General features: G+C 44.1%; 1 protein-coding gene across 9 annotated transcripts in view; it reads right to left on the bottom strand.

Annotated features, from left to right (window-relative positions):
• The window catches only part of plppr1 (phospholipid phosphatase related 1), a 50,297-nt gene extending 40,635 nt beyond the window's left edge, over positions 1–9,662 (bottom strand). For 2 of the 9 annotated variants that reach the window (XM_035608530.2, XM_035608526.2), the window contains exons 1-3: positions 9,407–9,662; positions 1,591–1,700; positions 235–319 (exon numbers count right to left, since the gene is read on the bottom strand). The gene's annotated coding sequence lies outside the window, so the exon portion shown is untranslated. Of the gene's footprint in view, positions 1–202; positions 320–1,590; positions 1,701–3,594; positions 3,700–9,406 lie in introns of those variants that run through there. The other 7 variants (XM_035608532.2, XM_035608527.2, XM_035608536.2 and 4 more) reach the window with 4 other exon arrangements.
• Between the last annotated feature and the right edge of the window lie 4,396 nt (positions 9,663–14,058).

Consider the following 14,058-nt stretch of genomic DNA (forward strand, 5'->3'; position numbering starts at 1 on the left):
AATCCAGATGATCAAAATGAGTACTATCGGATGTAAAATGACCTAATCACAGGCGTTTGTTCAGCTTTCATATTGAGCTACAATACAAATGTTACCACACACTCTGGCATCGCACGCCCACACAGTGATTAAGAAGTATTCCCAACGGAACTAGCCAACTGACGTCTCCGTCGTCTGTCTTCCCTTGCGTAATACACCTCACCTGAAGGCAATTGTCAAAATCTTGATCCTCACCTCTGCGACCCGACCGTAGTTGCAGCATTGGCACACCGCGCTGCCGCAAAACCGGGACAGGCCCGTGTAGCCGGGGTGCTCCTCTCTGCAACGAGAAATTACCCAAAGAAACACTGGTGTGTGCAGTGATCTAGATTCAGAGAGCACGGTACATTACTCCCGGCTCTCGCAGGCACCCCCTCTTCCAATCCTCTGCTTTTTCAGCCCACTTCTTTCACTCCTCGCCTCGCCTCTGATCCGTGGCTTTCAGTCACGGTGAGCAAACTGAGCGGAAAAGACGTGTTATCATAGGCTACTGTAAAATCATTTAACAAAAAAGTGCAGTCAGCGCAAGTTATAATTAACAATAGTGCTCAAGCGGTCTGAGGGCGTGATGGATAAATGTGGAACCGGGGTTTGGGGTTTGTACTGGATCTAAACGAGGACGGTGGCAGCCTGGAGGAAAACAATCAGGCTCAGGACCAGACGGGTTGCTGGGTATATAATTCCAAGATTATCTGATGGCAAATCCAAACTAAAATAGCTATAAATACCTGCCAAAGTGTTTTTTCTTATGATAATGTGATCAATTTTGTTTTTGGAGCAGCAGCAGCAGCAGCAGCTCAGGTGTTCCCCGTGTCCTCGCTACATGCATTCAGGCAAAGTACTGAGTTGTAGGTCGCCTGTGTTTTGGAAGCATTCAGAGCCACTTACACATGCAGCCACTGTAGTAGACACGAAGCGTAAAAATATATACTTCAGCTCGAGGGCTGTAGATGTGGCGGTCTGCTGGACAAGAGAAAGCAATGACAATACGGCGTTTCACATGCCAAGAACTTTGACAGCCTCGCTTCAGTTCTCACCCTCTGCCTCGGCTACTTCTTTTCACATTGACTTTATAATGTGAGGTCACTCTACATGTAATCTGTTTCCATCGTTCGACACTGTTTAGTTGTTCCGAGAGAAAGGGGAGAGGCCAACTTCACTATATTCATGTCTCTGTCTCATTGGGGGGGGCGATATTTTTGGAAAGATCCCACTGGGATTTCTGTCGTGGGAAAGAGATTCATCAAGTTGGTTTGTGTTGACTTAAAATTCTCATGGACAATCTCAGCAGAAGCTGTTTACACACTGACATCAATGTGTTGCTCCTGTGGGATGATTTGTGGAATATATATATATATATATCCTCTTTGTGAAAGTATTATGTTTGTATTCTGCCAGAGAATTCAACGAGACAGAGCTGATATGTGGTGCTTGTTTGAATCAATGTAAAATTACCAAATATTGTTAAGATACTGAAGTACGTGAATGTATGAAGGGAGACGACAGGTGTCAAACCTGGCTCAGTGCAGACTTTGGACCAAGTGTACATACTTGTGGTCGATGTTACAGCATCTCCAGCATTTCTGCACGATAGCGCCTTTGTTGTAAAAAGGTCAAGTCGAGAAGTCGTCCATTCAGCTGCAGTCCTGGGTTACAAAGGCCTGTTGACAGAAGAGAGGTCAGATGAGAGTTAGTCAAACTAACAGTGGAGCCACAAGTACACGCAGTGCAGTAGAACAGTGGCACGCAGAGGAGCAAATTCTAGTCTATCTCTTTGTGGTCATCGGGGATCTTTTTGCGGTAGTGTCCTGTCTCGTTGTGGTCAATTTGTGTCTCTGTTGTGGTCAGTTTGTCTTTTTGTGTCATATTTCTGTCTCTTTGTGGTCATTTCACATCTTGTTGTCGTCAATGTGTGTCTCATCATGGACAATCTGTGTCTCCTTGTAGTCATTTTGCATGTTTTTGTAGTTCCTTTTCATGTTGTTAACAGGAAATGTTACAGTTACTTCAAACAGCATCTCTGTGTCCATTCGGCCCATTTGGTGATCTGTCAGTGATAGAAAAACAGGGAAGTAATTTGACAGAACTACGTGAATCCGTGGTTCTATATCTTGCAGCTGGAACCATTTAAATTTCGCGGAATTTTCCATAACCCCGATTATATCAGCATTTCCCCCTTCGATTTGTCCCATCTTATACGTGTAACACGAAAGGAGTCGAAGCTGAGCAGCATTCGCAGGAGTCGTTTGATTTTCAGGACCTTTGTTCATCTATATGCTCACTCTGGGGACCACACACACACACACACACACACACACACACAAACACACACACACACACACACACACACACACACACACACACACACACACACACACACACACACACACACACACACACACACACACACACACACACACACACACACACACACACACACACACACACACACACACACACACACACACACACACACACACACAGCAAAGGAATATCAGCTTACACATCACCCAGTGTGTACACTTGTCGTCTCATATACTATATTATTCTCTCCTTCTGCCAAGGAAGCTCCGCAATGACTCAACAACGTAGTGTAGTGTTTCACCAATACGATAATAGAGAGAAGCATGTTGGATGGGGCAAACGATAACACAACACAACGTAAATATTTATTGTGATGGGGCTACAGTATATCCTGTTTTTTTCCTACCTACTTCACTGAAGACAGTAATTTGAGTTCCGTCTTTTGTCACTCTCATATTTATCGCCGCATAATCCAATCTATGGCAGAAGAAATTAATTCTTTGCATTGTGAATGTGTTTTCTGCATTTCCCCGTTTCCCTCCACCTTGTGATATGTATAACAGTCACACTCCAGATCTCCGTCTTCAGCAGTTTTTCCGGCTGCCATGATTCCCCTCCACGGCACTCAGTTAAGTGTCTCAGTGGGTTTCAAAAGACTCTTTCTCACTCGTTCTCCTCACTGTACTCTCTCTCTGAATAAGTGGCTGGATTTGTCCAACTCTCCACTCATCAATGGAGCTTGAGTTGCACTGTGACTGCATGAGACTGTACGTGTCTGTTTCGTGTGTGTGTGTGCGGCCCCCATTATTCAAGAAGCTTATTGATCGGAGGGTGTTTGGTTTCTCGGCGGCTCCTAGGCGGTGGGCCCGTTTCCATGGTAACGTAAGCAGGATGGCCACGGAGCGACCGGCCTTGGCTGTGATCAGTATTGCTGGAGAGACGATGATACAAACGGCCACTGACTCACACTCACGCACACACACACACACTCACACACAGCCTAAAGACAAGGCAACGAGTTTTTAAATGTACTACTCACTGTTTTGGAGTGCTACACCGAGATTCCTATTCCCATTCCCATTTTCAATACTTTGAAATAATTGAGGAATAGATATAGAAAAAACTTTATCACCATAAAGTGGCCTCAGTCCATTTTATTAAACTGGGCAGGCTTTTAATTGGACAGAAACCAGAGTAATCTGAAAACTACAGATTGCATTAGAGGGAATATATCCCCCAGTGGCAACTAACCTGTTGGTTTGTGAGCTGCCCTCTTGAAGCCTTAGAGTTGCGCATTTTCACCGGCGGCATATTGGCTCTTTTGAAACCGGACATAGGGGATGGGTCTGACTCCGAGTTCGTCCACTGCGCGCCCACCTACACCTGCAACCATGAACCTATTGGACGGACCAGCTGTCAATCACGTTGTCGTCTAAACTCCACAGGAAAGTGTTTACTGACGTTATAAATCAAGTGAGAAGTCGTTTTCTCATAGACTTCTATAGAAACTGACTTCTTTTTGCAACCAGTGGAGTCGCCCTCTGCTGGTTATTCCAGGCTTCATTTTCCGGACCCAGTGACTACGTCCACTTTTATACACAGTCTATGATATCCCCTGAGGTCTGCTTGAATATCATTTTTCTGATGAAGTGCTATTCAGTTTTAGATTCAAGTAGTCTTGAGCTTAAAAGGGATACAACAACTTTTTTTTTTTCTTTTTACTTGTTGTCCAAGAGTTTGAGATTCCCCAGACTCAAGACAATTCTCCGTCATTCATGCTTCCAACTGTATCACTGTCAACTATTAACTCTTCTGGGAAGATCAGAAAAACTCTGTGTTAGACCAGAAATAAACCTGCACATACAACACATTATTTGGACGCTGGCATGTGCACACATGTGAGGGCTGAGACAAAATTCAGATTTGGCTCTCTATGGGTGACCTGTCTCACATGCATGTATGGATTCATATTTGTAATTGTAGCAGTTTTTTATGTACCATTAATCCTAAAGAGTAAAACAAAAACACACACATGCGTATTCATTGATACTGATGTGCATTTTCATGCATATTGATCAGCTGACATTGTAGTTATTACGTTTGTCCACAAGTTCACACGCAGGCATATACATATGTAAGAAAAAAAAATAAAAAGAAAAAAATTACAAAATAAACACGCATCCACACCGTCTGTATTGAGTGGGAGTCACGCTGATCTGCTGCTAAAAATAACTTGGCTCCGGAGGTTGTCGTGGCAACCAACAAACTGATGCCAGGGTGGGAACGCTCTCCTCCTCGAGGAGAAGAGAATGCACATTCAACGGCGGGATGAGCCGAGTGAAAAAAGGGACGATGTAAACGAATGCGGAGGGATGGGAAAAGACAGGGAGGCCGAAAAACGATTCCTGAAGAAATAAAAGAGCAGTATACAGCAAAGAGACAGAGGAGAGAGGATGAAGATGACGAGGAGGGCATGAGAGGAGATGTGAGATAATGCAGAATGATAAGCGATTGGAGTAGAATAGAGAAAGAGGAGAAGGAAGATGTAGGGAAGTCAATGAGTGGTTATGAAACGCAAGTACGAGGAATGAAGACAGCAATGGAGATAATACAGAGGAGAGGAGAATGACAAGGAGGTCAAGGAGGAATGAGGGCAAAACCGTAGGGCGAGGAGAGGTGTGAAGGGCATGAAGAAATAGGAAGAGAAAGAAAGAAATAAGAAGGAAAGGGAGGGAAACAAGGAGAAAGGGTGACAGAAGAAAGGGAAGGAAGGAATCAGTCAATACTGTAACAATCTTCATATCATTCATAGCCACTCCAGGTGGTCTCGGGCTGGTTTTCATGATTCGGGCAAGGCCTCTTTGTTCCAGTTCAAGGAACCACTCTCATATGTGTCTTTTAAAACTTAAGCTGGAGCCCTTAGAAGGGTATTTTTAGGACTGTCCGGAAAAAAATCTAAACCGTTACCAGAAGAGAGGAGCGGATAATATCGGCACCGAAACAACCACGGTTTAGAAACGAGATATCTGGCGATCACGTGGCTCTGACAAGAGGCTCTATCCCCACATTGCTGCCTCCTCCCCTTCATTGGCCACGGCCGACAGACGCAGGCGCTGACCTAGACTCTGTCTGCCTCCAACTCCCGTACTGCCTGCCTTAAGACGTGGTGTGCTGCTGTGTGAACAGACACTGATGCTGACATGAGGCCTTAACGGGATCACAGTGGGGAGGTTGGGGGTTGGGGGGGGGGGGGTCACAGCTGGGAAACGAAAGGGTGCAGAGGTTCAGGGTTGATGCGCGAGAGGGGGGGGGGGGGGGGGCAGCATGGGGAAAGACGGGGGGGGGGGGATGTTTAAATGAGCGGAGAGTAAGGGGGGCGAAGGGCAGAAGAGCGGCACAGTTGAAGTGCATTTGAAGGGAAAGGAGATGCGGTGAGATGTGCGAGGGGACGGCGAGGAGTGATGGGGAAGCACATGGGCTGAGGACGTTCAGGGAAAATGTGGGCTTAAGGCAGATAGGGAGAGAAGGGGGTGCAGGGGGGATTAGTGAGGCAAAGACAAAAGCCCTGTACTGCGCAGGGAGCTCAAGCTCTTCATCCACATCCACCATAAATCATCGCACCCGTTCTGTGGCACTGTCTCTGTCCCACTTCCCTCCTTTGTTTATCTGCTTGATCATAAACACAGCCGGCGGGGAGATCCTCCCTGTCGTCCATCTCTGCACGTCTCTTCGTTTACCCGTTTTTCCCTCTGTTTCCCCGACATCTCCCTTTCGATGTCTTTCCCTTTTCGCAGCTTCGCCCCGTGAAGCTCTCGGTTGCCTGCTCTCTCTGTGTGTGTGTATATCCATATGACAACGGTGAAGGATGATTTCTCTCGTGAAATCCTGCATGAATGACGCCCCCCCCCCCCAAGAGAGCTCTCCTTCTTCTCTTTGCAACACAAGACGCAAATAAAATCAAACTAAAACTTTTTACCTCGGAGCCATGTTGGTGTACAGTACAGTATGTCTAACTTTTCAAAACCGAATCCTACAGAATGGGAGTATGGAGGCGGACCGCTAATGAATCAGACGTTTCAAATGTCTTCTTTAAACTTCCCCCCTCCAAACAAAATATGGTATTAATTTGATTCTGGAGAATATGCAGCTTCCTTTCATGAAGTCCTTAGAGTGCTCATGAAACAGGACCATCCATTTCTAAACAAAAGGAAACTAAAAGACAGTTTTTTAGTGCTGATGCCGCATTTGCTAAACACATTCAATTAGAGATTTAGAAAAACTAAATAATTCACGCTGAAAATAAAGAGAAACAAGAGCCCTTCTTCCTCACTCTCGCACGACTTCAGTACAATGAGCGTGACAAAATGCAGCGGCTGAGTTTTCATATTGGTCAAAACAAAGAATTCTGCAAATTTACAACGATGAACGTTTCACACTTTCCATGAACCGAGTTCCTGTGCGGCACAAACCTCACACACTCCGGCTCTGTCAGATGAAGATCAGCTGTCACCTCAGTCATCTTCGCTGCTCGCAATCTGAGCTGAATGGGAGCAGATGTTCTCCGGGAAAGCATGAATAGGGGTTATGATGTCACCAGATTGATGGATTCAAATGGTTGCCACGGCAATGCCGATCAAGCCACACACTTCAGGCCACATAGATGACAGGCACAAACAAAAACTTTTTTGAGGACTTCCTCTGACTGAAATCATCCCTGTAACAGCACCTCAGGCTAAAAATGTAATCTTGCCCTTCCAATAATTTATGCCTCGATTCAAAACCCAAATCCCTAAATCTGCGTTTACCTTATCTTCTTAATACATCCTCTGCTCTAACCTAACCTCGGGCAAATGACTCATTATTCTAATCTGTAATCCGTACAAACCCGGAGTCTGACCCAAAAATATCTCCCGAAAACTTGGAGGTGCGGCACGACGTCCGCAAAACGCAGATTTCTCTCAGGTCTTCCAACCTTGTGAGGACATTGGGGAGATACGCTCACACATTCGGACACGCACAAAAATGCATTGTTACACACATTGCTCGCACACTTGACAGCAATTTCATACACAGGCCCTCAGGGTGCTCTCCCTGAAACTCTGCGTGCGACCTAAACAGTGACTGAGGATTACACACACACACACACACACACACACAGACACACACACACACTCTACTCCAAACACACATATAAGTGGTAAAGACACACGGCGAGTCGTGCTGCTTATTCGTGTGATTAAATCAGTGTTGCAAGGTGGAGGAGGGGATATTCGTCTCCATTAGAGACACGGACGGGCTGAAAGCTCTTGGAAACACTGTGACTCAACATGACGGCTCAAACACACAGACACACACACACACACACACACACACACACACACACACACACACACACACTAGAGACAAAAATAAAGACAACAAATTACTATTGCAGTTTTGCTCAGGGCACTGTAGTGTCCAGCAGAGAGATGTATAAATGTGAATATATCCAAAGGCCCCCAGAACTTTTTTAAGTTGAACAGTTTCCTTGATTCTCTGATTTCTGCATTGTAGGCAAACGCAACGGGAAATATGTTCCCACACAAAGGATGTGAAGTGTGATATAAACTATCCTCCACACCAACAATGTAATTTATTGCTGGCCGGCGCAGAAAACGTGCTGCCCAGGAGGATGAATAATGTAGACTTTACATCTGCACAAGATAAATAATACAAAGTACGCGCTTTTGTTTCCTCCTCTCCTCCCTCTGTTAGCGTCTACAACCTCTCCTTCCCTTCCCCTCCTCTCACGTTTTGTCACCTCTCCTCCCCTAACGCAGTCTCACAGGTCAGTGAACACTAGCACAAGTACAAATGTGATGCAAATCCGACAGCCACTCGTCTGCGCATGAATATATTCCGCCAAGCTGCAAGATTTGTGTGTCACAGAATCGAGCGCAACAGAATACAATACAATATATCGCGATACTTTATGATTATTATTCAATGTCTTTGGAGCTCTACTGGCTGCGATGCTGATCCACCCTTCAAAAGGTCAGCGTTGTCTCATTGAAATGACTCTGTCGTCATAAACGCTGTGAAAGGATATGAACATAATGTTTGATTGCGGCACTACATTTTTTTATTTTTTTTTAGGTCTGACATAAATGTCAACACTGATGTAATTACATGACCAGAATATGAGTTGGGGTGAAACATATTACGGATTGATGCCACTGGAATGACTCCCACTGCTGCACTGATTCTGGAGTTCACTTTTGTCACAACGATTTAAGTTAACAAAAGATGCACAGCAATCATCAGCAACGGCCTTGACTTAGGTTTTCAAAGCAACTATTCAAAAAGGATGATCAGATGTAAGATGAAACATGAGTCAGCTCTCAGATCGTCGGCAGTATTCAGACTTTATTCAGAAAGTGATTTCAGTTGCACCACGTTTTCATCTGTTGTCACACTTTATTGAAATACAGAAGGGATATCCATTTTTTTTTTTTCTCTGCCTCCATCCTGTCAACAAAGGCGTTCTGGCATGGATATGTCTGGCACTGACTTCGCCTTCAAAGTGAAATGTTGCCTTCAGGTGTTTTTAAGGGTGTTAGCAGCCAAAGAGGTGACAGGGAGAAAGCTGCAGCTTCCAATATTCACAAGGCTTTTAACTTTCTAAACTTGCTACTTCAGCTTATCGTGTAACCAAGACACGAGCGGAAAACACTCAAAGAAAAATAGAGATTTATACTGCTATGCAGACTCCAATATATATACATGTATATATATATATATATATATATATATACACACACATATATATATATCTATACACACATACACACATATATTCACAAATATATACATATGCATACATATATATACATATACACATATATATTCACAAATATATACATATGCATACATATATACATATACACACATACATATATTTATATATATATATATAATATCTCATTAACTGTCTGAGCCCGAACCTGTCTTCTGCGACAAAAAAATGCGTCACGTTATAAACGTCCTCATAACATTTGATCAGTTTATGCCAGCAGCAACTTACGGTTTGTTTTGACGCGAAGCTAACACTTGCCCCGTTCCAGGCGGGGCTTCCGTGCGACCGTGGCCCTTTAGGAAGATTTGCAGCGCGGCCTGGAACTTCAGTGTCTTTTCGGAGACTTTGTGCAACATGTCCATGCTGATGAATCCAACATTGAATGACTTTGATGATCATTATTATCCCGTTTTTCGCGACGCAAAAGGGCTACTGTTGTTGTTCCCGGACTTCTAGCTGTCCATTTTAGATTCTCTTGACCAATCAGAGGCTTTGTTATGGATTTGTACCAATCAGACGCTGTGTTATCGACGGCGAAAAAAACAAAGCTTTTACACTGAAAACAGGACCTCTCACTCCTCCTGTTTACGTGACTTTTTGGGTTGAAAAATCAAAGGACTGTACATAACTTTTGATCATTTTATGAGTACAAATGTTTTGAATTGTTTTCCCTTATAGCCAAGGCTTCAAAGAACAGCTTTCAGGAGGGAAAAATCTTCATCAATATTGTTTGCTGTGTCATTATGATGAATGTCTTTGAGATTCAATTACGGTTTTGTTTTTTCTTTTGTCTTTATGGTCACATAACTATTTATACATCTATGTGGTATCACTGAAGCATACATATTCTAATAGTCTAGGTTGTCCTGAAAATATAACTTGACTGTACATTACAGGGTTGATGTTAGACAAGCATTATTACAGGAGGTGACGCGGTGGACCGAAAATAGGAAAAAAATGGCTTAGGGTTCAGATTAACAGCTTCATAGAAATAATACTCTGTTGAGTTACAAAGCCAACAACATCATGGGCAAAGTTTTAAATACTTAACTTGGATCAATTAACAATGTTAATACATTTTTTTTTTCAGTGACGTCGGGAAGAAAGACTGAAATAAACCTTTGTTTTGACCATGATGTCATTGTGCTTCAAGACAATTATGACATCCCACTGCCAACTCCGCTTTTTTCATATTCATAAATCCGGATGATTCACTGGCCGTGTGACATCATTGTGGTGTACTGTGACATTATCATGTTTTGTCCATCATCTCTTTAGTGATTTTTAACCTCACTTTGATACCGTTCCGTTTTTGAAACGTCAAAAATTTCTTTAAGTTATGGCAAGATGACGACGTGCCAAAGTAACAGGGCACAAATTCAATTAAAAATGAAAACCTGACAAACCTGCAGCCGAGCTTCTCCTCTGATTTTTGTAATCCTCTGAAGAGGAGCCTCACATCCGAAGGATGGTGCACTACGTTGATTACAGCCTCCTCCAAGGCCTTGTTGTTTTGCACCATTTTTCTTTCTCTCACTCAAAGCAACCAACGACGGCTTCCTGTTCACATTGGAGAAATGATTACGAACCTCACTTTACAGGGAAACGTCCATTGATCTGTACTTTCTGTCCAACAGAATGTAACTGAACACACATCTGGTGCTTTCAACTAAAGTATCAGCACACGCCTGATTTCGCAACACTGCACCGGATCAATGTCACATGACTGAGCACATGTGGACACGGACCGGTTGTGCAATACGCTCGTGTCCACTATACGTCAGGTGAAATCATTGTGAGTCAAGCGGTTTCTACCGGTGATGTCAGAGTGATGATTCAGAGGATCGCAGCTTTGCAAGGAACCCGATTGGATGAACTTATGGTGAGACCTGCCTTTGCCTCTATTGAACTCCAAATTTCTCTCCACATTCACAGATCTATACACGCATATCTAGTTTAGTGTGTGAAATTTATGCTTGCATGTGCGTGTGATCTCAGCATGTGACCAGTAGCATGTACATTGTATTTTTGTCTGACGAAGAGGAATGAACGCTTGGACCATCACCGGCTTTTTGTTGTTATAAATAATTGAACCCCCGCAGCGTGCGAGCCGTTTTCCTTTTTTAGTGTTTGCTCGTACTTGGCTCAGCACCTGCCTCGTTTTTTGGCTTGCAAGTGCGTGTACGTCTTCTACATTGTGTAAATGCTCTACAAGATTTTATGACAAGAAGAGAGAGGTGGATGCTGCGGCAAGAGGAGGAAGACGAGAGATTCTAAGAAGAAAACTATAAAACTGTATATGAGGGTAGAAGGATCCCGAGCCTGTTTAAAAACAAAAGAAGATTATGCAGAAAGCAAAGCAGCAGTATTATGAAACAATATTTTTTTTTACAGCTAGTGCCTTGGGCAACAACGTGAATCTGTTTATACTTACACACAAGTTTGGTCGGCCGTCTGAAAAACATCATTATAAAATACAGTCATTCTCCTCCCACCACATCCTCTTTTTCTTGAATTCATTTCCTCAATGGTACGCACACGAAGTTCAGCTGAGAACCAAGCGTTTACCCCCGAGGTTTACCACAACATTTAGTTTAACCTTTCTCTGCAGCGGGCGTGTGGACTCATTACCCTCGCTGGGGCTTTTTAAACACACAAATGTATTCAGGCCTCGGAGGAATCCAGGAGCCTACGGTGTCATTCTAATGCTGACACAGAAAAAAAACAGGGGTTGTTGTGAAACATCGGGATAATGCATGTCAGGTCACCATCGTATTAATTACTGGTTGAAATGTACACTACTGTATATCTGCTGCAGCTTATCCCAGCTAATAATGTGTTCGTTTTTGTAATGGATTTGTCGTAAGGTGCCAAGGGACCTGCAGTTGATTGGAACTTCAGGAGTTCTCAACGAACAAACAGTTGATGAGGTGAAACGCCTTTTCCATTGTCAAGGAGCAGCCTTGGCTGCCTGCTCATCCCCGAGCGGCTGTTGTCCAACCATAGCTTTTCCCAATATCTCGAGCGAAACCTGTGAAGGATGGACTCAACCGTGTGTTTGACCGTTAGCGGCGAGCTAAAACATTAAAAGACAGTGGTGACGCACAATCCTCAGAGTATGTGTGTGTACATCCATTGTGGGCCCGTGTCTTTACATTCAGCCGTCGTGTGAGAGAAAGAGGGTCGGCAGGGGAAGAGTTTTACGGGCACAACAAAGCGTCCATGTGAGACAATGCCGGAGTACGGCATCTCCTCCAAAGCACATAATTACTTGCAAGGTTTCCTAATTCCTCAACCCCCAAACCGAGTCTTGAACCTTCAAGCAGTTCTTTGAGGAAGCGGGGACTGGTTTGAAGATTATCAGTTTTCGAAAAATGTGCTCGCTTTCAAGGAACTCGCCGAGATTTACAGTAAGTTACCAACAATAGATCACTAACACGCACGCGCACGTTGTTCTCAGGGTAAATTACCAGCCATTACCGTTACGGTCATGTTGATGATGAACTGACAAAGTGGAACCCCAAAAACCGTGAGTGAGAATGTATGCTTGCTTTGTGTGTGTGTGTGTGTGTGTGTGTGTGTGTGTGTGTGTGTGAGTGTGTGTGTGCGTGTGCATGTGCGTGTGAGTGTGTGTGTGCAGGCATGCAGTGGTGTGCTGCTCTCCATTTTAATGGCAATTCCGTCAGAGCCTTTCCCATCTCCCTGTCGCCATGGCAACCAAGCGGGTAAGCGGCCACGTTTGTCTCGGGGGCCCTGGCCTTCTTCTGGCGTGCCACAGCTGCGCACACACACGCACACAGACATACCCACACACACACACACACACACACACACACACACACACACACTCATACACACATACCAGAACACACGTACTGTTCACACCCAAACAGACCTGCAGAATTCACAATCATAAACACATTAAACCACCAAAACAAACATTTACCGCACAATGCACACACACACACACACACACACACACACACGCGCGCTACAGTATGGCCTCCTCTCAACCCTCTGAGCACAGGGGTCTCCCCAAAATGGTTCCCACACACCTCCCCCCCCTCAAAACTAGTGCCTGGGATTTCCTACTGAAATGCTAAACTGCGTCTCTGTTGATAGAAAGCTCTATAAAATCTCTCTCTTTCACACACACACACACACACACACACACACACACACACACACATCCGCAGATTTCTAACTGAGTTATCAGCACGGTGTTTGTGCCTGTGCACTTGAGCTGGCTGGTCAGTCAGTGGAGCGGAACAACAACGAAAAAATTAACACTCTCCTCCCTGTCGTTTTACCGCTTGTAAGTGGAAATCTGCAAACGCTGATGACGAGTAAAATAACCCCGCAGTTTACTCCACTTACTGTGCCTCCAGGACACAAGTTCAGTTCACTGTGAGCGGTTCTACCTGAAACACCGTCAGCAAGAACTGGTCGGAGCCGACAGCAGGAAAGGGGAATCAGTGAATTACAGCGGGTGGTTTAAAATTAATCTCTTCAACCATAAGCACAATTATTCAAACTAGACATTGTAGATAAACAGTGGAGCCTGATTTTGCATTTGCATTTGTCAAATATGGAAATGTTGCCAATAACCAGACCTGGGGTTTTTAATAAACAAACAGTTATATGTCAGCTGCCATCACCCGTGAGCATAGGTTATATGTTAGAGTACATCATTTTCTACAATTTTTGCAGATAGTCATTATGATTACATTCTGGATCATATTTGTTTACTAAGTCCAACTCTGGAGGTTCATTCTTGACCGTTGGAAAACATCTGTTGGAAAAAAATTGACTGCTGGAGAAATATCAAGGAATTAAAATCCACATCTGACACCAAAGCTAAGTTGTCTGGAAAACAAATC

The sequence above is a fragment of the Scophthalmus maximus genome, chromosome 20, assembly GCF_022379125.1.
Source record: "Scophthalmus maximus strain ysfricsl-2021 chromosome 20, ASM2237912v1, whole genome shotgun sequence".
NCBI classification, from domain to species: domain Eukaryota; kingdom Metazoa; phylum Chordata; class Actinopteri; order Pleuronectiformes; family Scophthalmidae; genus Scophthalmus; species Scophthalmus maximus.